We start from the raw sequence: 27,364 nt of genomic DNA on the forward strand, positions 1-27,364 counted from the left end.
TTCTGCTAGCCAACGTCAATCTCACTGTCTCTAGGAGTGGGGACAGCAACTCAAGTTCCAACAGATGTGATTTTAAGATGAGTACTATGTTAGCTTAGAGGGATGCCTATTTCCAACTCCCAGAGCTGTCTTCTCTGATGCACCTCTGTTTCTACATGGGTCAAGATATGTAGCATACATGTCTGCTGGTTGGATTCTCGAACCACTTTTTCTCTAGACAGGGATCCCTGTCAAGAATGCAGAGGGAGTTCTCAGAACTGTACAAGAGATTGGCTGACTAGTCTTTCAAAAAGAGTCATGACTCCTATGCAAAACCTCGTGTATCTTAATTCATTATGGTTCCAGATACATTGTTTTTGCCACTAAAGCATACTGGTGGTAGGATGCCGAGTAATCCGGGCTTTCCTCTCCTTACCTGTCAACATCTCAATGCCTGATGATCAAGACCATGGTCTCTCCCATACCTATATTGAGGTGGGCTCCATGGAAAATGCTACCTGTCCTGAAAGGGTTTTTTCTCCATTGCTGATCATGCACCCAGCTATTCATGTCTCGCAAACAGAAGCCTTGGGTGCTGGCACAGTAATACATCGTCTGTGCTGCAGAGCTATTTCCAGTGGAATTGCCCTGTCGGAAAGTTGTTTTGAAAGTCAAACTCCCCTTATCAGGAACTTTTTGCCAGTGTAACTCCCCTATCGTGAAGTTGTTTTCAACAATCTAGTTTTCTGGCCAACTCTTTTATGCTCCCTTTGCCTTTCATCACCAGACAGTAGGCTTTTTAGTCTCCACTGACGCTGAACAACATCACAGAGGTGTCCTACATCAGGGGGCAGGTCAGAATCTGCAGGGTCAGTCCACTGAGTGAGGTAGAGATGACTGTGATCTTGGTTGAGAAGAATCCCTCTAACATCTCATTGAGTCTACATTCAGAACTTCTGTGAAGAATCCATATTTTGTGGCCCAATTGGGCAACAATTGGTTCCTACATCCAGGTTCCTTTAACCACTTCAATACCAGGCACTTAGACACCTTCCCGCTCAGACCAATTTTCAGCTTTCAGCGCTGTCGCAATTTGAATGACAATTGCGCGGTCATGCTACACTGTACCCAAACAAATTTTTTATCATGTTGTTCCCACAAATAGAGCTTTCTTTTGGTGGTATTTGATCACCTCTGCGGTTTTTATTTTTTGCGCAACAAATAAAAAAAGACTGAAAATTTTGAAAAAAAACAAGCTTTTCTTTGTTTCTCTTAAAAATGTTTGTAAATAAGTACGTTTTCTTCTTCAATGACGGGCACTGATATGGCTGCACTGACTGGCACTGATACAGCAGCACTGATGGGCACCGATGAGGTGGCACCAATGAGGTGGCACTGATGAGGTGGCACTGACGGGCACTGATGATGGGCACTGATAGGTGGCACTGATGGGCACTGATAGGTGGCACTGGTATGCGGCACTGATGGGCACTCATAGGTGGCACCGATGGGCACTCATAGGTGGCACTGATGGGCACTTGTAGGTGGAATTGATGGGCACTCGTAGGTGGCATTGATGGGTAGTTATGCATGGCACTGATAGTTGGCACAGATGGGCATGGATGGGCACTGATAGGTGGGCACGGATGGGCACTGACAGGTGGCACTGATGGACACTGATGGGTGGCACTGATGACACTGATTGTTTGCACTGATGCCCCTAAGAGTGGCATTGCTGGGCATCAGTGCTATATAATGGTGCCAATTAGTGCCCATTTGTGGGCACTGATTGGCACAGATTGGGCATTCACTGGGCACATTGGGCACATGTGGATGGCCATGGGGTACATACCTGGCCATCCACATGTTGCCCCTTCCCTGGTGGTCCTAGTGGCGATCCCTGGTGGTGCAGTGTGGTGATCTGAGGGGGGCTGCGCTGATCAACAATCAGCGCAGACCCCCCTGCCGGGAGAGCCGCCGATCGGCTCTCCTCTACTCGCATCTGTCAGACGCGAGTGAGGAAGAGCCGATCAATGGCTCTTCCTATTGACATCATGATCAGCCGTGATTGGACACGGCTGATCACGGAGGCTCTTTACGAAGATAAGGTGTAGCGGTGTGACTGACTGACACACCGATCCACCGATCGCCGCGATGCGTGCCCCCGCGGGCGCGCGGTGGCATGTTATCCTGCTGGACGTCATATGACACCCAGTCAGGATAACTGAACCACCGCCCGGCCGTCATCTGCTATGGGCCGGGCGGGAAGTGGTTAAGGGAATTTAATCTCTGGACAAGATTTCACAGTTATATCTGCTAGCATCTCTTTACTATTACAAGCTTTAAAGTTTTTTTTCCCTAGGGGCCTGGGCCAAGCCCTGGGTGTGGATGCTGTATCAATTGAGAAAAGGTCTCACAATCCATATGCTTTCTCTCCAGTCCAAGTCCAATCCATACTGTATACCATTTTTTGGGGTCTGTTGCTAAAGACTGTGGCAATTATTGTAGTAATTCCCCACTGGCCAAACTGCTTATGATTCTGGGTTATGGGATTGAAGTCCTTTCTCTCGGATGAGATCTTCTGTCGCAGAGTGCAATACTCCACCCTTGTTTCTTTCCTCCAGTTTCACATCCTGGGAGAAACTAACCGATCAGGCTTAGTTGAATAAAGAGTGTTCTATTTGGACTGCTTTGTTTTCTTTTGCTTCAGTCCTCTGGTCAAGTACATTCTGGACTTCAACTGATCTTAAGATTTCTTAGAGGGCAGATCTCTGCAGTCCCTGTCATATCCGATGTCTCATGGGTGGACTATCCCTTACTCATCCAATACTTTGATGGGGCTGCATCTGAGACTTAAGGAAGTGCCAAGACTCTCTAGGTGGGATTTACAATTTGCTCTGGACTTTCTTACCAGCTCAAGCCAAGTTCTCTGTTCAGTCCAGCTTGGGTAAAGACTAAGCTATGAAGACATGCACTCTAAGGGGTATCTCCTTAGCCAGGAAGTTTGCCAAGTTCAAAGCTTTAGGCTAGGAAGGATCTTTTCGTGACTTTCAGCTCCAGGTAGGATCACCTCCAGTCCAGTTGGAGTAAGGATTGAGCCATGATGTCAATCAATTTAATGTCTACTTCCTCAGCAGGAAATTTGCCAGAATCAGGGCCTTTAGGGCACTTTTGTAGCTTGCTGCTCCAGAAGGGATCTATTTCAGTCCAGTTTTGAGTAAAGGCTCTGTCATAAAGGCGACCTCTCCAAGGGTTTTCTCCTCAGTCAGGAGGATCTGGGCCTTGGGCCATGAGGAATCCTTGTTTGAATTCTGCCTGGTATGGGTAGTATTTATATCCATACTGGGTTGCAATCTGAGGTGGCTTTGGCAGCCTATGAGAACAAAAGATTTTTTCCTTATGCAGAACCACTAAGGATAACTGGTTCCATGCCATGGATATTGGGATACTTTGAGCATGCTTACAAGCTACAGCTTTGCTCAGAGTTTTAGGACACTTTTGTCACTCTCTTTAGCAGAACCAGTGGGACAGAGATAACATCCAGAATCATCGCTGAATGGGTCATTCCAGCTAGCCAACAGGCTTAAGCCGCGTACACACTATGTATGAACTGTCAGCTCTGATCTGAGCCACTGTACTAACCATGAAACTAACCCCCGCTGAGCTATTGTGTTCTGACAGGGGGGTGCCCCCCCGCCAGAACACTCTGATCAGCACTCTTTGCCATTGGCTGAGAGCACTGATTGGGAGTCGGTCGGCTGCTGGTTTACCTGCATGCACGTCCGACAGAAGCCAGCAAAACATGCGGCTTCTGTCTGACAGACTGACTGTCAGGTACCTGGTAGGAGACTGAAATGATGAGGTTGGCCTTTCTTGTATCTCCAGAAAAGGCCCTGCTAAGAGTGGAGCAGATGGTGCCAAGTGACAGGAGGAACACGAGTGCCTGTAAGTGTTCATTGCAGAGCTTGTGGAAGGAGTTGTAGACTCAGTAATTCTGGCAGAATGCCAGGTCAGGAACTGCAATGATGCCTGGTTGATCAGCCAAGGCTAAAAGGGGCACTCCACCATGATTGCAGGATACGTGGCTTTCCGGAGCTTCCTGCAGTCTTGAGACAGAAGCATGCTGTGTCTTGTGGAGCTGGGATGAGGGGTAACCAGTACAGGCACTCGAAGCTGACATGAAGCCAAACAGGAGACAGAAGCATTATCAGAAGGATAGCAAGAGTCAGCAGTGAGTGGGCGGCAAGGTACCAAGGCATCAGACAGGAGCAAGGCCAGGAGTAAGCCAAAGTTAGGAACCGATGATCAAAAGCATAAACAAAATTCAAGGTCAGGTCAGTGGTACACCAAGTCTGCAACAGATATCAAGCAGGATTCAAGAGGGGAACAAGGAAAAAGCTGAAAACCAGCCAGCACTGAGCAGGAGTCAGAGCACCCTTTAAATAGGCCGTCTGGTGCCAATGAAAACTGTGGACGTGCTTGCACAAGTGTGTCATTTTTTTGCGCATGCACGTTGGCAAACCTGGGAATATTTGTTTGCTTGTGCACAATTATATTACCCATAGTATGGACATGTGCACGTGCGTGTGCCTGACATGTCATAGCAGTTTTCTTACACCAACATACACAGGGGCTAAATGCCAAATGCCAGCAGATTTTTTTTTTTTGAACGGGCCATTATCTCCTGACATTCGGCCGTGTGTACGAGGCTTTATAGAGCTTAGGGCTTGGTTCCTATTGAAGCAGTGACAACACACTCAACCAGGAGTGTGTAGACTTCATGAGCTTCATTTTTCATTGATTGCATTTTAGGAAGGACAGGGATTGCGTTTTAAATCTATTATTAAATTTCACTTAAAATGATTCTAAGCCAAGCCTAACATAACCTAATATTTTTCACTCTACTCCCAACACATTTTTTTTCTCGAAGGACAAGCAGCAGCAAATTTGCTTTTTCATGAAATTTTGATTTTAAAGCATCTCTATGAAAATCGTCTACATTTCAGTATCTGTATGTATGTTGGACATGCGCATGTGCTACAATGTTGATGCTACTTTGAAATGTCATGTTAAAACTATTATTTCTGCCCTTTTTCAGAATGTATTTGTACTCTCTCCTATAATGCCACCCAACACCCTTCCTCTTCTTCACCCCGTCTTCTCCCTTACCACACTTGATTTTAAATTCCTTATCTTTTCCTACCTTCACATTTCTACTGCTCTCCTAAAAAATGTCTTTCCTCTCTTCCTCTGTTTCTATATGCCAGCACAACGCAGTCACACTTAGGCACCTTTCACACTGGGGCGGTTTGCAGGCGTTATTGCGCTAAAAATAGCGCCTGCAAACCGCCCCTAAACAGCCTCCACTGTTTGTTCAGTGTGAAAGCCTGAGGGCTTTCACACTGAAGCGGTGCGCTGGCAGGAGAAGAAAAAATCTCCTGTCAGCAGCATCTTTGGAGCGGTGAAGGAGTGGTGTATTCACCGCTCCTAAACCACTCCTGCCCATTGAAATCAATGGGACAGCGTGGCTATACCGCGGTAATACCGCGGCTATAGCCGCGCTATACGAGGGGTTTTAACCCTTTTTCGGCCGCCAGCGGGGGGTTAAAACCACACCGCTAGCGGTCGAATACCACAGTAAATAGCGCTGTTTTACCGCCGACGTCCCCTACCGCCCCAGTGTGAAAGGGGCCTAAGACCCCTCACAAGGATGTTTCCTGATCACAAATGAGATACATTCCCAGTGAGCTCTCAGATCCATTCCAATAAACCACCTGGCACATGTTATAAAGTATGTCATAAGGAACCTATATTTTTTTATATTTTTTTACCTTGCACAGAGATTTTACTACACCATTTGTTACGATATTGTCAAAGATTGTATTTTAAATGTCTTTGAGATAAAAAAAAAAAAACCTTTTTCTTTAAAAAAAAAAAAAGCTTATAAAAGCTTATTAAAGTGATGAAGGGTTTTAACCACTGTAAGATTTTCATTGTTGCCCTCTCTGTTTGTCCTGGTGACTAGTATGATTGAAAAAAAAACTTGACAAGGTTATAACTATTCTCCATTCTATCAAAAATTAAAAATGATTTAGATATGCTTTAAACCTCACGTTAGCCCCTTCATGTCTGGTAGCTTTCCTTATTCAATGACCAGTGCAGTTTTCAAGTTTTGAAAATATGAACTGCTGCAATTGTCTGGACCTAACTGAACTTTAGATCATTTATTTATTATCAGAAGAGTTAAGAACTACCTACTGGTACCACAACAGCTAGGAAGGTTTTGTGCTTCAGTTAAATGTGACAGCTGAAAAAATATCTATCTCACCTATAAATACTGTAGCTTACATAAAATGCTATATCTTATTTTTTCCCTGATATGTACAGATGCAAACATTGTCTACAGAGAGCTTTTTCATTGTAACCAATTTGACTAGTTGTGTCTGTAATCACATGGAATACAGGTGAGGGTATGGTTTTCAGGGTGCAAAGAAAGTTAAATTCTAAATGTTTGCCCTAGCCCTTTAAAATCTGTTTAAAAAGTTCTATGCATATGTTCTTAACGTACAAGATAATAGATAAACTTTTTATTCTCGCTTATTTTTTAACTATTGAACGTGAAAGAAGTTTTCAGCATTGCTGGGCCAAGGTTTAACATCTGACATTAAGTAACTTAGCCTTCCTTGTCATTTGCTAGTTGAAAATATGATTTTCAGGCATGGTATTACTATTCTTACAATGATTTCTCAATCAGGCCTTGGAGAGAACGAGTCTTTTGGTGTTCAGTGACTAGTGACTGGAATATGATGTATGATTATTACAGTTTGTATATTTCAGTGGATAAAGTTCTGGGAACTGTTATGCTTCAATTACCTGTAATTCTGTTGGGCTTCTTTCAGCTACTCACTATGTAAAATGTTGCAGGTGACCTTACTGATAATAGTGATAAAGGCAAGTTAGAGCAGTTATTGATCCCTGGAAAAATCAAAAGATGATCTTTATAAGTGCAAAATGTTTTTTCATTGACTAAGATCGGTTAAAGACATACCTTGGGAGTCACAAGGAAACTTTGCTATGACTGATCATTTTATGCATTATTTTTCTCTCTTTTTTTACTCTGTCAAGAGTTTTTACTTTTTACTTGTTATGTGACCATCACTTACTTAAACAAGAGGTTTTACTGATGAAATAGGAACCACAGGATGAGGGTATATGACTTGATCTTTGAATAATTAAAAATAAATGATTGAAGCAGCAGTATTTAACCTGAAGTCAAAGTAGAGAAAACAAACAGGAACTATGGCCATTAAAAAAAAAGTTAACAGCTACAAATACTGTAGTTGGTTTAAAGAGACTCTACAACCAGAACAGTGTTATAAACACTTTATTTAACCCTATGTGCATTGGGGCATTGCAGTGCTATTTACTTTAAATGGCACCCCAATACACAACAGCAATGCAGCTCCAACACACATGCATTTTAACCACTTGCTGACCGCCCACCATCATTATACGTCAGTACTTTGAAGAGCAATACTGTTGTTATGGCAGCATCTAGCTGCCATAACCCTGATATCCTCATCTTCAGCGGGCAGTCTGATTCAAGATAAAAGTGGTCTCTGCAGTGGATTTGCTGCAAGATCACGTTTATCGCCCCCCTCCCGCCATGCTTCGGTGCCCTCTGCCGCTTACTGGAACTGTTGGCAGCGGCGGAGGCGATCGGATCCTCTCCCTAGCCTGACATGAAGACGAATGAGGGGAATATGGCCCCCACCCATCTCCATATCATTGCAGGGTGGAAGCTACGTCAAAACATCACTTCTGCTCATAGCTCTTAAAGAGCCATTTAAAAAAAAAAAATTTAAATTACACAATTTTTTTTATTGCATTTTAGTGTAAATATGAGATCTGAGGTCTTTTTGACCCCAGATCTCCCAGATCTCATATTTAAGAAGTCCTGTCATGCTTTTTTTTCTATTACAAGGGGTGTTTACATTAAAAGTGATACATTTTATTTTTAAAGAACAGTGTAAAAATAAAAAATAAAAGGTAAAATAAATAAGAATTTTTTTTTTTTTAAATTCACCCCGTCCCGCCGAGCTCGCATGCAGAAGCGAACGCATATGTGAGCAGCTCCTGCATATGAAAAGGGTGTTCAAACCACACATGTGAGCTACCGCCACGATTGGTAGAGTGAGAGCAATAATGCTAGCCCTAGATCTCTTCTGTAACTCAAAACATGCAACCTGTAGAATTTTTTAAAGTCGCCTATGGAGATTTTTAAGGGTAAAAGTTTGTCGCCATTCCACGAGCGGGCGCAATTGTGAAGCGTGACATGTTAGGTATCATTTTCCTTGGCGTAGCATTATCTTTCACAATATTAAAAAAAAGTGGGCTAACTTTACTGTTGTCTTATTATTTAATTCAAAAAAGTGTATTTTTTCCAAAAAAAGTGTGCTTGTAAGACCGCTGCGCAAATACGGTGTGACAGAAAGTATTGCAACGACCGCCATTTTATTCTCTAGGGTGTTATAAAAGTATATATATAATGTTTGGGGGTTATAAGTAATTTTCTAGCAAAAAAAACTGTTTTTAACTTGTAAACAACAAATCTCAGAAAGAGGCTCGGTCTTTAAGTGGTTAATGCATTGCATAGCTATGCAATAGAAGCACTGCATCAAAAAATTGTCACATGCCTAAGGAAAAAGCCCATGTAGCATTTTTAGACTTAACTGAAACATCAACAATATTTTTTAAATAAAGTAAAGATGTGAATAAATCCATAAATATATTTTGATTGTAACATTTAATCCCAATCATTACTAGCTGCCCTGAAAAGTCTTTGTTGCATGAAAACCTTAATTTCAAGTTGTTATCTAACTCACTGCAAATACTTTGTTCTCTGCAGGTTACTTGACCAAAATTACACATTTGTGGCAGAAGATAATGTTATTAACCTGTGTATAGAAACATCAATAAGCATTTTTAGCAATAGTAAAGAAATTTGTGATTCATAAGTACTCCACCAAGGACGGAAAGACTTTCAATGCTTCTATAATATGTATTAAATAATATCTTTACATCAGATTGCAATCTGCTAAGGGGGGAAGGAATAGACATGAATAGATCTATGCACAGTATAAAGTCTTTAATTATTCAATATTTTCTTTAATATTTATTTTATTGAAATAAAGTCTTTAAATATTGATCTTTAAATATAAGAACCAAATAGACTTGACTTCAAGCTTGGCTAGAAGGAAAAAGAATGGCCATATCTTGAGCCCTCTGGAACCTTTGACCTAGGCTTCAAACCCTGTGACCTGTTCACATCACTGTAAGCACTAAACCATGTACCCACAGGCATAGGCGTGCGCACAGGGTGTGCCAGGTGTGCCTGGGCACACCCTAATCGCCTTGCGTGGTGCATATTCCCCCCTGTTTAGACCACTGATATTTCATCCACAAAAAAAAATGTTACAAAATAAAATAATTTCTAAAAAATTCAAATAAAACTACTGACATTGTCCACTGCCCTACTAACACCATCAGTACATATACACATGCATATGTATTTGAGCTTTGGGGTGCACACCCTAATGCAAGAGGCTGCGCACACCTATGCCCACAGGAAATAATTTGGATAAACTGAGTCCTCTATATGGTTGTGTCTTCTCTGCCTTTTCCCACTCTCTCTTTTTGACTTCAAAACCTTCTTCCCTTTTACCACCCAATCTACTCTGCTCCCCTTCCTTTTCTTGGTTATGCTCCTGTTCATTTTTAACAGTTTACATTAAGCACTGGGCGCTGCGCTCTTTACGTCCAATTTGTCAGATATACATCTTCTTTTGGGATAATTCTCATGATTATACTGTCTTAACAAACCTTTATAACAAACATCTGTATTGAATTTGCTATCAATCTGTACTGTCTTTATTAAAATATAATAAAGATTATTAGTTTAAAAAAATAATATGTATAAATAAACAATAAAAAAAGGTTTTATCCATTTCAAATTAGAAATACCTTTAAACCTCTGGCATTTTGTTCTTCTGAATACATCAGACTGACAAACAGATTAGAAAGAAAAAGAAAATAGGGTGATGCTAATAAAATATATCTGACAGTCATTTTACCAAAAAGTATAAACCCAGTATGGTAAATCAAATTTCAATCTATTTATATATATATCACTATACAGTGAGATTTGCATCCAGTGGTAGCACCTTGGGTGTCATGTCATTTTCATTCTACTTGGCTTTGAAATGCTTTTATTGTATAGAGAAATCAAATTTTGCCCAAATAAGATGTGAAGTCAACATATTCGTTTTTTTCTATTTTATGTGTAGTATGACAGTCCTATATTTGATTTCGTAACAGATGATATAGTTGTTCAGCTAGACGCAGCTGCGGTTTCATATTGGATATTACAGTCACAATATTACGCCGTGTGCAATTCATTCTGCTTTTAATGGAAAGCATTTCATAACATATTCAAAATGTTGGGTTTATTTCTACAGATTTCTTGCAGTTCACAAATTCAGTAGTTGCAGGTGAGGTGTAAAAATGTGAATAGAAGTACAAATTAAAAACAGCAGCTAATCAGCATCATGAGGAAACAGAGTATGTAAGCTAAAAACCACGAAAAAGTAATAGGAGTTTTGACCCCAACAGTACATTTTCACTGACAGATTTGGCAAGTTACCTTACTAAAATTAATGTCACCTTTTGGTAGATGCTGGTGAACTAAAACAGAATTTAACACTTCACCCAAATTGTTTTAAAGCATAAATAAACCCAACAAAAAATGAATATGTTGTAGCTTACCAATCGTTTGATGTGGTGGCTCTATTCATTTTCTTTTTTTCCAAGCTTTTATTTCTTTATTTTTATCTGGTGATCAGCCAGTTACACAACTCCTTTCTTACGATGACTACATTCATTCCTCGATTGTATTTGTAGAGCAACATAGCGACCATTGGACAGGGGCATTGCCAATCAGTGGATAGGGCTTTGTTAGCGGAATAGTAGATTGAGATGGACTTTACATACAGTAATTGACTAATGATTTAAAGCTGAACTCCAGCTAACATGTATTAGGCAGTTACAACAATGTATTTTTCCTTTTGGGTTAAAGGTTTTACCTATATAGATAAAAGTTGACCATTATAAGCACCCCTGTTAGGGTTAAATGATTTGTCTCAACCCCTTAACTGACACCTTTGGTGGACATTTTGGTCTGTTAACCCTTTCACTGCTGGATCTGTTTTTGTAATTTTAGTTTAAGAAATCATTTTAGGTCTAAAGATTAAATAAAACCCTCAAACATTATATATTTTCTGAAAGCAGATAACAAAATAGTGGTAGTTCAGTTTTTTTATGCCACTTGCTATTACTGGGAAACGCAAAATTTCAGTAAAAACCACACTAAAGTGAATTTTAGGGCAAACATTTGCCATAAACATCTTGTTATTTATATTTGGTAAAATATAAAAGATGAAGTTGCACCGAGTTAATAGATACCCAACATGTCAAACCTTAAATTTTAGTGCGCTCGTGAAATGGCGACTAACTTGAGTACCCTACATTTTCTATAGGTCAACTTTTGATGAAAGATGGAAACAAGAAAGACCAACATTTAAGACACCACATCCCATATAAACATTGATATAGGATAGAAAGGGCTGTAGGCATAAAGCCTTGGGACTTTAAAGGTGTCAGTGTTCAAAAATTATTTAAACAGTATTTAAACCATATTAGCGTAAAAGAGAAATTTTACTACAATTGATTTAAAAAAGCCTATTTAGAGGCCATACATAGTACAATAATTTCCAAAAGATTGATTCGTAAAATGCAGCAACAATTTATGATGCAGATACCACTTGTTTTCTCAACATGTTTCACTATGTGGAGCTTCTTCGGGAGATCATGTGGTACCATTTGTGAAACTGGAATTTACATAAAAAAGGAAAAACAATCAATGCTGAGTAAGATTGGAATAATTTTCATAATAGAAAGAGCGCTTACAAATCAAATATCACATTTATAGGGTATTACATGAAATTTATATAAGTCCATATTAATTTAATTCAGTTATTTAGGTTGAATTGATGTTTAATTGATAAATCAAACAAAAATAAATATAAAAATAAAAATAAAGATAACAGCCTAGGTGTAGGCTGATCCTGATTCCTCCCTTTCCAGACCATCCCTACATTTCTTCCACATTGAAGCCTTTTTCTCTTACATCCCATGGCTGGTGCTCCTGTCCAATTAAACACCCAGGATGTCTTATGTAATCAAAATTGATTCTATTATCTAAAGTACACCCAGGTAAAACTCATCAAATATTTTCAATACAATGATTTCTTGATTGAGTACAATCAATTAGTTTCTTTTAAATATTTAAATATATTTTTCCAATCATTTTGTCCTGTTTTTTCAGTTAGGACACTGTATAAAAATTCTGACTATACAAGTATTACCTCTGCAAGTCAACCGGTGATCCAGGAATTTCAATGAGTGGGGGCTATTCCAGGGGTTAACCTTTTTCATTACCTGGTGATCTTCAGCCTCATTTTACAAATTTTGTTTTTAGGTAAGGTTAGAACTTTGTTTTCTTTTCACTTTATTCATTTATTATTATTATTTTTGTGATTCATTTATACTTTTATTTTTATTATCTTTATTTTTATTTTTATATTTATTGTTGTTTGATTTATCAATTAAACATCAATTCAACCTAAATAACTGAATTAAATTAATATGGATTTATATAAATTTCATGTAATACCCTATAAATGTGATATTTGATTTGTAAGAGCTCTTTCTATTATGAAAATTGTTCAAATCTTACTCTGTATTGATTTTTTTCCCTTTTTTATGTAAATTTCAGTCTTACAAATGGTACCACATGATCTCCTGAAGAAGCTCCACAGAGCGAAACATGTTGAGAAAACAAGTGGTATCTGCATCATAAATTGTTGCTGCATTTTATGAATCAATCTTTTGGAAATTATTGTACTATGTATGGCCTCTAAATAGGCTTTTTTAAATCAATTGTAATAAAATTTCTCTTTTACTCTAATATGGTTTAAATACTGTTTAAATAATTTTTGAACACTGACACCTTTAAAGTCCCAGGGCTTTATGCCTACAGCCCTTTCTTCCTATATAGGTCAACCTATGTCTGTGATTATATGTCAGTATTACATTGTATATCCCTGTATGTTGCAGTCGTTCAGGTACTTATCTAATAGTTTTTTGAAACTATCGATGCTCCCTCCCTGAGACCACAGCCTGTGGAAGGGAATTCCACATCCTTGCCGCTCTTACAGTAAAGAACCCTCTGCATCACAGGTGTTAAAAACAAGGCCCGCCGGCCGAATCCGGCCCTCCAGGCCATTTTATGTGGCCCTCACACCTCTCCTGTAGCTGCAGCCCTCCTCTGGTCCACCTCCAGACCCCTACTTTCTGCTTTCAAGCAATGCATCCAGCTTCTTCCCAGCAGCAGCATAAGGAAAGGGGGTGCACTGTGATGTTAGGGAGAGTAGGGGACTCAACTTCTGATGGTGGGATGGCTCTTGACATCTAATGTAAGGGGAGGGGATGTGCTGGACATCTAATCTTACAGATACAACCGACCCTTTTGAGGACAATCATAATGCTGATGCGGCCCACGATGAAATTGAGTTTGACACCCCTGCTCTACGTAGTTTAAGGTTAAACCTCTTTTCTTCTAATTTTATTGCTTGGCCACGTGTCTTGTTAAAACTCCCTTCCGCGAAAAAGTTTTATACCTATTGTGGGGTAACCAGTACGATATTTATAAATTGAAATCATATCCCCTCTCAAGCGTCTCTTCTCCAAAGAGAGTAAGTTCAGTGCTCGCAACCTTTCCTTATAACTAATATCCTCCAGACCCTTTATTAGCTTAGTTGCCCTTCTTTGTACTCGCTCCATTTCTAGTACATCCTTCCTGAGGACTGGTGCCCAGAACTGGACAGCATACTCTATGTGCAGCCGGACCAGAGTCTTGTAGAGCGGGAGAATTATCATTTTATCTCTGGAGCTGATCCCTTTTTTAATGCATGCCAATATTCTGTTTGCTTTGTTAGCAGCAGCTTGGCATTGCATGCCATTGCTGAGCCTATCATCTACTAGGACCCCAAGGTCCTTTTTCATCCTAGATTCCCCCAGAGGTTCTCCCCCCAGTGTATAGATCGCATTCATATTTTTGCCACCCAAATGCATTATTTTACATTTTTCTACATTAAACCTCATTTGCCATGTAGTTGCCCACCCCATTAATTTGTTCAGATCTTTTTGCAAGGTTTCCACATCCTGCGGAGAAGTTATTGCCATGCTTAGCTAAGTATTGTCCACAAATACAGAGATTGAACTGTTTACCCCATCCTCAAGGTCATTTAAGAACAAAATAAAGAGGATTGGCCCCAGCACAGAACCCTGGGGGACCCCACTACCTACCTCTGACCATTACTCCCAATTTATCACCACCCTCTGAACTCGCCCTTGTAGCCAGTTTTCAATCCATGTACTCACCTTATGGTCCATGCCAACGGACCTTATTTTGTACAGTAAAGGTTTATGAGGAACTGTGTCAAATGCTTTTGCAAAATCTAGATATACCACCTTCCTTTGTCTAGATGGCAACTCACCTCCTCATAGAAGGTTAATAGATTGGTTTGGCAAGAACAATTCTTTATGAATCCATGCTGATTACTGCTAATGATACCGTTCTGGTTACTAAAATCTTGTATATAGTCCCTTATCATCCCCTCCAAGAGCTTGCATACTATTGATGTTGGGCTAACTGGTCTGTAATTCCCAGGGATGTATTTTGGGCCCTTTTTAAATATTGGTGCTACTTTGGCTTTTCTCCAATCACCTGGTACCATTCCATTCAATAGAAAAATTAGGAACAGTGGTCTGGCAATCACTTGACTGAGTTCCCTAAGTATCCTCGGATGCAAGCTATCTGGTCCCGGTGATTTATTAATGTTAAGTTTCCCAAGTCAAATTTTAATTCTGTCCTCTGTTAACCATGAGGGTGCTTCCTGTGATGTTTCATAAGGATAAACACTGCAGTTTTGGTTACTGAAGCCCCCCGATTCCCTTGTGAAGACTGAGAAGAATAAATTCAATACCTTTGCTGTCTCCCCATCCTTTGTAACCAGATGTCCTTCCTCATTTTTTATGGGGCCAATATGGCCTGATGCTGAGTTTATTTTTTAGAATTGTGTTGTGGATTTTGCATTATATATATCCTGTATTTCTTTCTTCTTGCACAGTGCCATTCATATTAATATAGTGTAAACCTTAAAAATTACATTTGAGAAATGGTACTTTTCATTGGGTGCATTACCGAATATACTGCAAGTGTGCTTTATTGCATAGAATCCTTATTTTATAATTATGTTATTTTCACTTATTATTTTTGATCCAGCTCTCATTTGATTTAAAAATATATATTATAACGTTAACTATGGGCAAATAGCAATTATGTACAGTGCATGAATGCCCAGCTATATACTTATTAAAGCATGCATATGAAGACCATTAAGTGCAGCACTTAGATAAATTATACCTACCTTGGTCACTTTTGTTATTTTGGACTTTCTAAGAAGCCCATGCTCTTTACTGGTACATTAAGATGACATGCGGCAATAATAAAACCGATGACTGTGGGCTTATGGCTGTAAAAAATTTTCCAGCAGAGTCAATAAGCACTAATTATAGCCTATGGGAAGTAATTCAGCACTCAGTGAGTTCTAGAGCTCTCTGGATTAATTATTATTACTGTTATGGATGTTCATAGAAAAAAGACAATATTCACATTTCCAACTTAGGAATTATCTGCAGGGAGCTTGGACCGAGCAAAGAGCAGCAAACATCAATGGACAGAAAAATATATTTCATGACATATTTTATCTATTTTTACCATTACATAAGTAAAAACAATAAAACAATACCGTTTTCAAAACTAATAAATAAAAACATTTTGGGTTCAATATACTTTCAAATAAATATGTAATTTGCCAGGGCAGGGAAAGGCAACAGATTCACTGTTATGTAGCCCTTTCCAAGTGCCTGTACTAAGTTTCTTTTGCTTTCCTTTTAAAAAATTATGATTGATAATATGCACATAAAAATTATATAAATATTAAACTTTTTAAGATATTTTTATTGACCCTTTTTAGATTGTCCAGATTCAGAAGTGACATCGCCTTTATGCAAATAACTTTTGTCATCAATAACACATATCCTATGTGTGGACCTTGAATCAGTTTGTGCATAGCAGTAGTCCTGTCCAAATGAATTTCCTGTCCATTATTGGGAAATGATTTGTGGAAACAACCAAAGTGCTGACTAGTCATCTACCTGAGTTCAATTTGAGGACAGGTTCAGTGAACATGCCCAAAAATCAGCAAATTGTTAACTTTATTGCAAACCCAATTGAAAGCAATGGGAGGCAAATTTTAAAAAATCCATTTTCTACATTACTTTTGGGGAAGGAATTGTCAAACAAAGGGCATTGGGAGCTAAGCATTGTCAGGGGGGCATATACCAAAGCAAACCTTTTTTTTTTTTTCTAAATACCATTTGGCGAGGATCTCTTATTAACCACATGCCTACTGGGCACTTTTCCCCCTTTCTTGCCCAGGCCAATATTCAGCTTTCAGCACTGTCACATGCAACACTGTACCCAAACAAAATTTTTATAATTTTTATCACACAAAATAGAGCTTTCTTTTGGTGGTATTTAATCGCTACTGTTTTTTTTTTTTTAATTTTTGCTAAATAAATGAATAAGGTCTAAAAAAAAAACAAAAATGTTTTCATAGTTTGTTTTGGAAACAGGTAATTTTTCTCCTTCACTGATGTGCACTGATGAGGCTGCATTGATGGGCACTGATGAGGCTGTGCTGATGAGGTGGCACTGATGAGGGGACACTCATGGGCACTGAAAGGCTGCACTGATAGTCAGCACTGATAGTCGTCACTGATAGGTGGCACTGATAGACACTGATGGGCAGCACTAATAGGCAGCACTGATGGGTGGCACTAATAGGTGGCACTGATGGGCACTGATAGGTGGTACTGATGGGCACTGATAGGTGGCACTGATGGTCACTGATTGACAGCACTGATGGTCACTGGTTGGCAGCACTGGTGGACCCACATTGGCAGCACTGATGGGCACACATTAGCAGTGCTGGTGGGCACACATTGGACACTGTTTGGACTGCACTGACATCAGGACAATATATCACCACATATAGAGACTAGACAGAAACCCTAAGGTCAAAATAAACGATCTAACTAAAGGACCTGTATTGCACCTGAGTAAATGCATAGAAAAAAGCTAATTAGGAAAAGGAAAGGAAGAAAGTCATAAAAGACAGACCACACTCGTCCAGAAGTCCATCCAACCAAAATCAAAGTTTAATCCTGAGTGTTCAGCACCTGTAGATAAGAAAGCCAGGGAGTTCAAACTTTTTCAAATAGGGATTGTTTATCCCGTAGGACACAAATGCTTTTTCCATGGAGCATACTCCAGGTTAGTTTTCATTTCATTAAAGCTAGATCAATCACTGGGCTTTTCTAAGCAGTAGCTATAGTTATCTTAGCCGCCAAAAACATAAAGTAAATTAGAGTCTGTGTGGATCTTGGAATATTATCTACAGGTTCACTAAGCAAAGCTATTTTAGGGTCCTTGATAATGTTAATGATAGTGACTGAGTGAATTAAGGAATAAACCCGTATCCAGAAACGACAAACCTTGTGGCAAGTCTTTATTTGTGTTATTGTATTTGTTTGTTACATAGTTACATAGTCAGGTTGAAAAAAGACACAAGTCCATCTAGTTCAACCAAAAAAAAAAATACAATCCCATATACACAATCCTTCAACCACAGTTGATCCAGAGGAAGGTGAAAAACCTCAGCAAAGCATGCTCCAATTTGCTACAGCAGGGGAAAAAATCCTTCCTAATCCCCCAAGAGGCAATCGGATTTTCCCTGGATCAACTTTACCTATAAATATTAGTACCCAGTTATATTATGTACATTTGAGAAAGAATCCAGGCCTTTTTTAAAGCAAACTACTGAGCTGGCCAGAACCACCTCTGGAGGGTGTCTATTCCAAACTTTTTTACAGCTCTTACTGTGAAGAAACCTTTTCATATTTGGAGATGAAATCTTTTCTTCTCTAGCCATAAAGAGTGCCTTCTTGTCCTCTCTGATGACTTTAAAGTGAATAACTCAACACCAAGTTCACTATATGGACCACTTATGTATTTGTACATGATGATCATATCCCCCCTTACCAAGCCCATATAAAATTGATAGCCAAGAAGGGTAAGGATCCTACGGAGCCTGGCTCTTAAAGACCAATTTCCCTTTCAAACTTGGATTCTAAAATCCTGTCTAAAGTTATGGTCAACAGACTAGCCAAAATGATGCTTACCCTAATACACCCCAGGCAGGCTTCACCCAAGGCCACTCTGCATCGTCCAACATACGGAAAGTACTCACAGTCCTCAAATATGCAAAGACCAACCCTGACAGCGATATTGCCATCATTTCCCTTGATGCAGAAAAGGCCTCTGACAACATTGGTTTTACCTGGTTGCCACTGGTATTACAACGTTCTGGCTTTTCGGGCCCCTTTCTTCTTCTAATTTCTACTATGTATGCGGACCCCTATGCAAACATCGTAGCAGCTGGCCTCATTTACAAATCTTTCGAACTACACAAAGGCACTAGACAGGGGTGCCCCCTCTCCCCTCTTCTTTTTAATATTGCCCTAGAACCTCTCTCCAGCCATCTATTTTTAAAGAAAGACCCTAGAGAATAAAATGGCGGTTGTTGCAATTTTTTATGTCACACAGTTTTTGCACGTCGTTTTTTCAAAGCAATTTTTTTTTTTGTGAAAATACACTTAAACCACTTGCCACTCGCCCACCATCAAATGACGGAGGAGCGGTGCGGCTCTCTTTCTGGGACAACATCATATGACGTAGCTTCAAAACACCCGCTCTCGCGCTCCCACAGGGGGCGCACAATGCAGTGATCACAGCCACGCTGTGTTCCTAGGACACGGCGTGACACCGATCTCTGTAAAGAGAAGTTCTTTAACCATGTGAGCGGCTGTGTCCAATCACAGCTGTTCACATGGAAATGCAGAAGTACCACACTGACAGAGAGTGTGGCGAGGAGAGCCAATCAGCGGCATCTCCCCGCAGGGGCACTAGGGCAGTAATCATTACAGTAAAGCCCCAGCAGTGCCCATAAGTGACACAAATCAGTGCCCATCAGTGACACCAATCAGTGCCCGTCAGTGCTGCCTTTCAGTGCCCATCAGTGCCTGCTTATCAGTCTAAGCAAGAAAGATTTGCCACTCCAGGTGAGATGTAGAAGCCTAATGGAAGTGATGGGTGCCCGCCCCAGCTCACCTCCGCAAACACTGAATAAAAAGAAATGGCTGCACACCACAGTAATGATCCTAGATCCTTTATTGGACATCTCAAGTAACACCACAGGACCAGAATTTCTGGTAGACGCGTTTCACACAGTTCAGATGTGCTAAATGTGCTCATCAGTGCTGCCCATCAATGCCCATCAGTGTCTTCCACCAGTGCCCATCAGCGCCACCCATCAGTGCTGCCATCAGTGCCGCCCATCAGTGCACATCAGTGCCTCCTATCTGTGCCACCTATCAGTGCCCATCAGTGCTGCCTATCAGTGCTTATCAGTGCCCATAAGTGTGGCATATTAGTGCCTCCTCATCAGTGCCACCTAATCAATGCCCACAAGTGCCGCCTTATCAGTGCCCATAAGTGCCACCTTATCAGTGTCCATCAGTGCAGCCTATCAGTGCCCATCAGTGCAGCCTCATTCAGCGCACATCAGTGAAGGAGAAAAATTACTTATTAAAAAAATTTACTGACAGAAACTAAAAAAAATTTTTTTTCAAAATTTGTGGTCTTTTGTGGTCATTGTTTACATATGTGGGCTTGACCTACATATGCATTCACTGACAGGGGCGCTTTACTTTTTTTTTATTACTTTTTTTATCACTTTGATTGCTATCGCAAGGAATGTAAACATCACTTGCAATAACAATACAGCATAACAGGTCCTCTTTATGGAGAGATCAGGGGACCCCAGATCTCACCTCTCCCCTTAAAAGCAAAAGATCAAACAAAACATTTTTAAAATCGTTTGCTTTAAGAAAACATTTTTTTTACATGGCCCAAGAAACGGAAGTGACATCGCTTTGGTCCTCTAAGGGCATAGAGATAGGCGGTGGCCATCTTGCCATCACTCATTCCTTTTAGAAAACACTGCCAACACTGGATGGTTCCCGGGCTCAGTGATTGGTAATGTTAGCCGGGGCACCACCGGGAAAAGTGACCCTGCGGCAAATCTGCTGAGAAGATCACTTTTATCAGAAAGCCGGCCACCTGCGGGAGAAGAAGATACCGGGATTAAGGCATCTAGCTGCTGCCATAACCCCGGTATTTAATATCAAAATAATGATGTATATTTCCAGTTTGGTGGTCGGCAAGTGGCTAGAGTATTTTTTACACATTTCTGCTACAACAGGTTCCAGGCTGTAGCTAATGTTTTGTGTTTTTTCTACTTTTCAACTTTTCCGTCCCACATTGTCATGGTACTTTTGGATTTATACATGTATATGTGATACCTCTTATTGATTCTGTAAATGGAATTTTAAGCTGATTTTACTGCTGATTTCTTCTGTATGCACCACTTTTGTGTTTTCAATGGAACCTTTTCTTGATAAAAAAATAAAAAAGTGAACCAAATGACCATTTTAGTTCACTGAAGTGCAAACAGTGAAAGCTCATGCAAATCCTGTGCAGACACAAACCCATCCCTACTAATAACATATGTTGTACAATAGGTGATAACAAAGGTGACACTAAACAATATCCTTATTCCCTGAAAATAATCCATGCACATCCACTACCTAATGGTCCTGTAATCTATTTTTTACGACATTTTTAATGAAGTTGTTACTCTGTTTTTCTGGTGTTTATCCTCTGTGACTTCATAAACCTGTCTTTTTCCCTCCACTTCTGTTTGCTTGGAACAAGCAGTGCACATTAGTTGTGGTCATGTGCACTGCTACATGCACACTATAAATCCTATAGTCCACAGCCTTCATATCTTAAATCACCTTGACTGTGAGCAAGAGATGGTGACTACATTCCTACCGAACATACAGTGGGACCACAGAGAATCAATGTAGTCACCTTCTAACAGGAAAAAAAAGTACTGTATTTATTGGCGTATAACACTCACTTTTTCACCATGAAAATCGGGTGCAAATAGCGTGTGCGTGTTATACGCCAGTACTTCAATTTCAGCTGCCTCGGAGGCAACAGGGGGGGGGGACCAGTGCTGTCAGATTACATACAGTGAGAATCTCCTGTTTACTTAGCGGCCCCTGTAATAGGCAGTCAATAGATGGCAATGGCAAGGCTGCTGCATTGATGGCAATGGTGAGGCTGCTGCATTGATGGCAATGGTGAGGCTGCATTGATGTGGACTAATAGGGCTGCATAGATGGCGATTGTGAGGCTGCAGGTGGGCATTAATCAGGCTGCGTTGATGGCAATGGTGAGGCTGCAGATGGGCACTGACCCTTATTTTGCTTCAAAGTTCCTTATTTAAAATTTAAATTTTTTCCTGAAACTTCCCTCTTAAAATGAATGTGCGTGTTATACGCCTGTGTGTGTTATATGCCGATAAATACAGTATTTAGAGATTTGGAGGTAGCTGGAAGCAACTGCGTCGCTTTAACTGACAATTGAGTGGTCGTGCGACGTGGCTCCCAAACAAAATTGACGTCCTTTTTTTCCCACAAATAGAGCTTTCTTTTGGTGGTATTTGATCACCTCTGCGTTTTTTATTTTTTGCGCTATAAACAAAAATAGAGTGACAATTTTGTAAAAAACGCATAATTTTTTACTTTTTGCTATAATAAATATCCCCAAAAAATATATAAAAAAACATTTTTTTTCTCAGTTTAGGCCGATGCGTATTCTTCTAAATATTTTTGGTAAAAAAAAATCACAATAAGCGTTTATTGATTGGTTCGCGCAAAAGTTATAGCGTCTACAAAATAGGGGTTAGTTTTACGGCATTTTTATTAATATTTTTTTTTTTTTACTAGTAATGGTGGCGATCTGTTATTTTTTTTGTGACTGCGACATTATGTCAGACATATCGGACAATTTTGACACATTTTTGGGACCATTGTCATTTTTACAGCGATGAGTGCTATAAAATTGCACTGATTACTGTAAAAATGATACTGGCATTGAAGGGGGTTAACCACTAACTGGCTAGGAAGGGGTTAAGTGTGTCCTAGGGAGTGATTCTAACTGTTAAGGGGTGTGGCTACGAGTGACATGTCACTGATCATAGCTCCCAATCACAGGGAGCTATGATCAGTGACATTGTCACTAGGCAGTGAGATGATCCCAGGTATCCCCACGGACATCGAGTCCGCGGGACCCGCGATCCTACTCACGGAGCTCGCGGCAGGGTCGCTTGCGTGCCGCCAGCGGCGTGCACGCGACCACATGGCGGCAAATTCAAAGGGACGTACAGGTACGCCCATTTGCCCAGCCGTGCCATTTTGCCGACGTAAATGTACATGCGGCGGTCGGCAAGCGGTGAAAACGAAACCATGGAGACCATTTTTGTAGTAGTTATCTAGTCTGGATGACAATGTATTTAAAACTCAATATTCTGAATCCATTTTATTTTGTCATTGATTGCTTTACAAAGTATTTTAATTCTGGTTATATACATACATGAGTGTTTCCATACAAATTCCTCTTCATATTCCTAATTTAATTAATGTTTACAGGGCTTGCCAGCTCACCTCCATTGTTTTATTTATAGTTAGCAGCTAGAATACAATTCCTAAAACAATGAAAATTGTGGCTTTCATACTACCCATTATCTTATTTTAAAAGATGCTGATGGGTTTAATTAAATTGCTTTGCCAGGATTAATTTGATCTGGACCTCTGTGAACTTTACAGTTCTTTCTGATAATGATTTATTGTGCTGCTCCAGCATGTTCTACACTGTAAAGCTCTGTTTAAAAGGGTTTATTTTTCACAGTTAGACACTTGGGTGGAAGTTCCTGAATTTATTTGTATTTCTCACCTGCTCCCCTGGCTATGAACACCTAGGCTACTGAAGCTTGGAGTTGCTTGACATTTTCCGGCTCAATCCAAGTTTATCTCTTTGAAAAGCTTGAGATTCGCTATTAATTGGTTATATATCTGTGAAATATGTGTATTTTTCAAAAAAATGGAAATTCAATACGTTAAAGTGGATGTAAACCCTATTCATGAAATTTGAGCTGGGCACATTTATCTGCAACATTTCCTTATCTCTCTTCAAAGTCTTAAGTTACATGGCTTTCTTCCGCTCTGTTCATCTGTTATCAGCATGATAACATCTGATAAGTTCTCTGTCAACTGTGATAAATCCAGCCTGGAATTTTTGTCAGGGTGGGTGCTATAAATAGATTAGCAGAGAACTAGTCTTGTCACAGCACAGCTCTGCAAATCTCTGCCTATGTGGAGGGGGGGGTGTTATTTTCCAATCAGCTGTCTCACAGTATATGGCAAGAATCCACACCCATAGGTTACATAGTTACATAGGTACATAGTAGGTGAGGTTGAAAAGAGACACAAGTCCATCAAGTCCAACCAGAGGCGGCTCTCTAATTAGGCAAAATAGGCGGTGGCCTCAGGCCTCGCAGTCATAGGGGCCTCGCACAGCTGGATTGTTTACCTAATTAGAGAGCCGACTCTTCCAGCAGCAGAGGTATCCGCCATCACACAGTCCCGAGTCCCCTCGCTCTGCTACAGGGAGAGATACAGGCTGTGAGTGAGACGTGTGATCGGAGCTCACATACATCTCCGGATCACAGACAGGGAGGGAGAGCCGCTCAGCATAGCCTGTTCTGACAGATCTCCCCCTCCCCCTGCTGCCCGCACAGCCAGACAGAAGAGGAGAGAGAGCTTCTGCTCCTCCTCCTCCCACCCTCTCCTCCTGTGTCTGCCCCGCCCACTCTCCTCGGCAGTGTTCTCTGTTTCTGCCTCACAGAAGGGGATGTGTGGGCGGGAAGATTCATGCTGAAGAAGAAAACAGAAAAGGAAAAAGGGAGTCTGATCCATCCATCCATCCCTCCAGTCCCTCCTGCGTCCCAGTGAGTACACTGATGTAGGGGATGCTCTTCCTTCCCTTATTCCCCCATCCCCTTCTCTTTCTTTCTTTCTTTCTTTCTTCTTTCTTTTCTTTCTTTCTTTCTTTCTTTCTTTCTTTCTATCCATCTTTGTCTTTCTTTCCTTCCATCTTCTTTCTTTCCTTCCACTTTCCTTCCATCTTTCTATTTCTTTCTTTCTTTCCTTCTTTTTTTCTCTTTCTTTCTTTCTTTCTTTCTTTCTTTCTTTCTTTCTTTCTTTCTTTCTTTCTTCTTTCTTTCTTTCTTTCTTTCTTTCTTTCTTTCTTTCTTTCTTTCTTTCTTTCTTTCTTTCTTTCTTTCTTTCTTTCTTTCTTTCTTTCTTTCTTTCTTTCTCTCTTTCTCTCTTTCTCTTTCTTTCTTTCTTTCTTTCTTTCTTTCTTTCTTTCTTTCTTTCTTTCTTTCTTTCTTTCTTTCTTTCTTTCTTTCTTTCTTTCTTTCTTTCTTTCTTTCTTTCTTTCTTTCCATCCATCTTTATCTTTCTTTCCTTCCATCTTTCCTTCTTTCCTTCCAACTTTCTTTCTCTTTCTTTCTTTTTCTTTCTTTCCATCTTTCTTTCTCTTTCTTTCCTTCTTTTTTTCTCTTTCTTTCTTTCTTTCTTTCTTTCTTTCTTTCTTTCTTTCTTTCTTTCTTTCTTTCTTTCTTTCTTTCTTTCTTTCTTTCTTTCTTTCTTTCTTTCTTCATAACTAATATCCTCTAGACCCTTTATTAGCTTTGTTGCCCTTCTTTGTACTCGCTCCATTTCCAGTACGTCCTTCCTGAGGGCTTTTGTCCAGAACTGGACATCATACTCCAGGTGAGGCCAGACCAGAGTCTTGTAGAGTGGGGGAATTATCGCTTTATCACTGGAGTTAATCCCCTTTTTAATGCATGCCAATATTCTGTTTGCTTTGTTAGCAGCAGCTTGGCGTGGCATGTCATTGCCGAGCCTATCATCTACTAGGACCCCCAGGTCCTTTTCCATCCTTAATTCCCTCAAAGGTTCACCCCCTACTGAGTAGATTGCATTCATATTTTTGCCACCCAAATGCATTATTTTACATTTTTCTACACTAAACCTCATTTGCCATGTAGTTGTCCACCCCATTAATTTGTTCAGATCTTCTTACAAGGTTTCAACTAGGGTTGGGGGAGAACGGTTCTGCCCGAGCATAAGTTTGGTGAACAACGAACGTTATGTGGTGTTCGCGGCAAATTTGAAAGCTGCGGAACCCCATTTAAATCTATGGGACTCTAACATGAAAAACCAAAAGTGCTCATTTTAAAGGCTTATATGCAAGTTCTTGTCATAAAAAGTGTTTGGGGACCAGGGGATATGTATCAATGCAAACAAAAGTTTTAAAAATGGACATTTTTTTTCTGGAGCAGTGATTTTAATAATGCTTAAAGTGAAACAATAAACATGAAATATTCCTTTAAATATCGTGCCCAGAGGGTGTCTATAGTATGCCTGTAAAGTGGCGCAGTTTTCCCATGTTTAAAACAATACCACAGCAAAATGACTAAAGGAAAAAAAAGTAATTTAAAACTGATCGCGGCTGTAATGCATTGTCGGGTCTCATCAATATAGATAAAATTCATTGAAAAAAAAGGCATGGGTCCCCCCCCAGTCCATTACCTGGCCCTTTGAGTCTGGTATGAATATTAGGGGAACCCCAAACCAAAAAATAAATTGCATGGGGCCCCCCCCAAAATCCATATTAGGCCCTTCAGGTCTGGAATGGATATTAAGGGGAACCCTGTGCCAAATGAAAAAAAATGGCGTAGGGGCCCCGTAAAAATATTTAAAAAATGGCGTAGGGGTCCCCCCAAAATCCATGCCAGACCATTATCCGATCACGCAACCTGGCAGGCTGCAGGAAAAGAGGGGGGACGAGAGAGCACCCCTCCTCCTGAACCGTACCAGGCCACATGCCCTCAACATGGGGAGGATGCTTTGGGTTTCCCAAAGCACCTTGTCCCCATGTTGATGGCGACAAGGGCTTCATCCCCACAACCCTTGCCCGGTGGTTTTGGGGGTCTGCGGGTGGGGGGCTTATCGGAATCTGAAAGCTCCCTTTAAGGGGACCCCCAGATCCCGGCCTCCCCCCCATGTGAATTGGTAACGGGTACAATGTACCCCTACCATTTCACAAAAAAAGTGTCAAAAATAGTAAAAAAGACAGGAGATACTTTGGGACAAATCCTTTATTAAAAAATAATAAAATAAAAATGTCCCGCGATGTAGATCCATTTCACACTGCCCGACGAGCTGAAAAAAGAAAAAAAAAAGCAGCAACAGCTCCGCTCTTCTCGATGACAGCTGTTATATAGCTATGGGTGGGGCCACTCAGTGATGTAAACAGACGACCCTGCCTTCCTTTGACGTCACGTGGCATCAGGGGGGGGGCGAGTCATAGCCGTGATCAGTTTTAAATGACTTTAAATTCCTTTAGAACTGTCATTTTGCTGTGGTACTGTTCTAAACACAGGAAAACTGTGCCACTTTACAGGCATATTATAAACACCCCCCCAGGCACGATATTTAAAGGAATATTTCATTTTTATTGTTTCACTTTAAGCATTATTAAAGTCGCTGCTCCCGAAAAAACAGACGTTTTTTAAAACTTTTTTTTGCATTGATACATGTCCCCTGGGGCAGGACCCAGCTCCCCAAACACAATTTATGACAATAACTTAAGCCTTTAAAATGAGCACTTTTGATTTTTCATGTTCGTGTCCCATAGACTTTAACAGTGTTCGTGTGTTCGTCCAAATTTTTTGCCTGTTCGCAAGTTCTGGTGTGAACTGAACCGGGGGGGGTGTTCGGTTTATCCTTAGTTTCAACATTCTGCGGAGAAGTTATTGCCCTGCTTAGTTTAGTGTTGTCTGCAAATACAGAGATTGAGCTGTTTACCCCATCCTCCAGGTCGTTTATGAACAAATTAAACAGGTTTGATCCCAGCACAGAACCCTGGTGGACCCCACTTACCACCCCTGACCATTCTTAGTATTCCCCATTTATCACCACCCTCTGAACCCTCGCCCCTGTAGCCCGTTTTCATTTCATGTACTCACCCTATGGTCCATGC

This window comes from Aquarana catesbeiana, linkage group LG02 (assembly GCF_042186555.1).
Source record: "Aquarana catesbeiana isolate 2022-GZ linkage group LG02, ASM4218655v1, whole genome shotgun sequence".
In the NCBI taxonomy this organism is placed as follows: Eukaryota; Metazoa; Chordata; class Amphibia; order Anura; family Ranidae; genus Aquarana; species Aquarana catesbeiana.